The sequence below is a fragment of the Excalfactoria chinensis genome, chromosome 1, assembly GCF_039878825.1.
Source record: "Excalfactoria chinensis isolate bCotChi1 chromosome 1, bCotChi1.hap2, whole genome shotgun sequence".
Classification (NCBI taxonomy): domain Eukaryota; kingdom Metazoa; phylum Chordata; class Aves; order Galliformes; family Phasianidae; genus Excalfactoria; species Excalfactoria chinensis.
In genome coordinates this window covers 39,220,464-39,223,038 of record NC_092825.1, presented here as the reverse complement: position 1 = coordinate 39,223,038, position 2,575 = coordinate 39,220,464, and the positions used below count along the sequence as shown (strand labels likewise).

Sequence of the window (2,575 nt, the reverse complement as noted above, 5' to 3'; positions counted from 1 at the left end):
GATTATTAGTCCCAGTAGCGATCCCTGAGGTATATAACTTGTCATGGACCTCTATCTGGACATTGAGACACTGACCACCACTCTGGGTATGATCTTGCAACCAGTTCCTTATCCAAGAAACAATCCACTAATCAAATGTATATATTTCCAAATTAGAGAGAAAGATTTTATGGGGGACTGCATTGAAGATCCTAAGTATTTATAAACTATAGAAAATAATGTGTTTAATAACTTTATATTTAAATGAAGAACTACTTGTGATGGATGGAGAACCTCGTAATTTTTAAAAGACTGATTTAGATAGAAAAAGGTGTCAAACTGCTACCTAAACTTCTGAAATTTATGAAGGTACTTAAGTGAGAGGGGAAAAAGAGAGACTGGATAATATATGATACAAAGGAATTTTCTGGTCAAATGCTGAACACTGATGGAACCAATTATATATGTACTTAATTTGATCTCCTCCAAATTAACTGATCAAAGCAGAAGCAGTTCCTCAATTACTTCCCTTCTTTAAGTCAAGTCTAGACCACAAATTGTACTAGAACAACCAAATAATTTTTCTTTCTACACAACAGATTGCATTATAGGTGACAAAGTTCTTACCTGAAACAATGCATTTCCCTTGAAGTCTGAGTTAGTCAGAGATCTGCGAGACTCTCAAAAGCAGCTTTCTCTCCTGTTTCTGCTCCTTTTCTTAAAACTGGTTGTTAGTGCTACAGGAGAGGGTAGAGAGCCAGCAGCTCACAAAGTTCAGTAGAAGAGCTGAGTAGCATCTATGAAATCACAGTGAAATCACAACACATCTTCCTGATATCTTCTTGTAATTCAGCTGGTCACCAAACAGAAAGAGAGCCTTTGGCTGCATTTTAAAGAAAAACAGATAATTCAAATATTCTGTAATATGAAGAAGAATTACACATCCTTTTTGAAATTCTGGATGAACCAGTCTCTTGTCTGCCCCTTCAACTTAGTTTTTAACCACCCATGACTAAGTGATCAATGCAGTTTATGGGACTGCATAATCAATTCTTGCATACGTGATGAAATTATTTCCTCGGTGTGTCATGGTTTTGCAATTTTGTAATTTTGCTATCAGTATTCCACATCATAACATCATGTAAAGCATGGATAATTTTGACGAATGTGCAGCTCACGAAGAAGACTGAATGTCCCAGAGAACATCACGGTCAGTCACATGACACGGACTCTATATAATCTCACTTCGGGGCTGGACTCGCTCTCTTGGATCCTGCCAGCCAGGGGGAAGTGTGTGGAAGCATTCCAGCCGTTTCACCTAGAGTTACAGTAGGCCTCTCAGTTTTGGGACTCACTCTCTCTCCTATTTTACTTGATTTGTTAGCCTTAATTCCAATTATATTGTATTATATTGTGTTATTCTGTATTCTGATATAGTATTTAGTAAATAAGTGTGCCTCCTTAGATCGTTGCCTCTGTATTTCTTTTCCCTTTTCCCTTGTTTCCCTTTCCTTCTCATGCAACAGACTACAGGCTGGCTGCCCCCCTGTCACAGGTACAGGTAGATTTTCAGCTAAACACCGTGATATTAGGTAATTAACAAAATAAAAAAATGTATCTTCCCTCCTTTGAAAGTATGTAATTTTTGTAGTGAAACCCTGCTTGTTCACTGCTTGCATACCACACTTGTGAAAATCTGCACCAGCAGAGGTGGCTCACTGTTTCACGTGTGCTACATATGATGGAATAATTGCTAGGAAAATACTGTCTTTAAGCCCATCTTTCATGGACTGATCAGAAAGCACTAAATTCAAAGGTATCATAGTATCATAGTATCGTGTGAGTTGGAAGGGACCTTAGAGATCATTGAGTCCAACTCCCGGGATTCGAGCCCTCTGTGTAGCAAAGCGGCACTTCTACCACTTTGCGCCACAGGGCAGATTTGAACCCAGGCCTCCAGTGTTTCAAGCGGCAGTTCTACCACCGTGCGCCACCAGGGGCACACAAAAAATCTCATTGAGGATGTATCAGATATTAAACTGATAAGAACAGATACTGCACTTGATCTTAGCCAAAAGGCTGAGAAGCGAGAAGGTATATGTGGTATAGCCAAAAATAATTTTAGGCACTAACTATTCTGTAAGCATGTCTTAGCAGAGCAGTTAAGAGGGATCTGCTATGGATAACTCCAGTATTTGGTTTGTTCCCAACTGATCCAGTTGGAATGTGTTATTTTCAATTTAAAAGTTAAAATAAGCATAGTATTATGTAAATAATCAATTTCCCCCTGTATGCTGTAGCTTATCAGAAAGCCAGCATTTCTAAAGTATTCTGTAAGCCACTTAAACAGTCATTGGATACAAACACTCCACTGGTTGAACCAGTGTTTACAACTGAAATACCTAAATGTTTTTTATATTACACCATATTTATTTCATTATACGATTAGAGTTCCAATTTCTGTACTTGTGACTCTTGGAAACATGGTAATTTGCTCTTCACCAAAGTAAAAGCCAGACAAAAGAACTAGAGAAGGAAATAATAAATCTACCTGAGTTTATGAATTGATCCTGTTCAAGAAGCAAAGAATTCTTCA

At 38.0% G+C, this 2,575-nt stretch overlaps 1 pseudogene; it reads right to left on the bottom strand.

Moving 5' to 3' along the window:
• Window positions 1-1,974: 1,974 nt before the first annotated feature.
• On the bottom strand, window positions 1,975-2,070 carry LOC140247507 (U2 spliceosomal RNA; annotated as a pseudogene).
• Window positions 2,071-2,575: the final 505 nt, after the last annotated feature.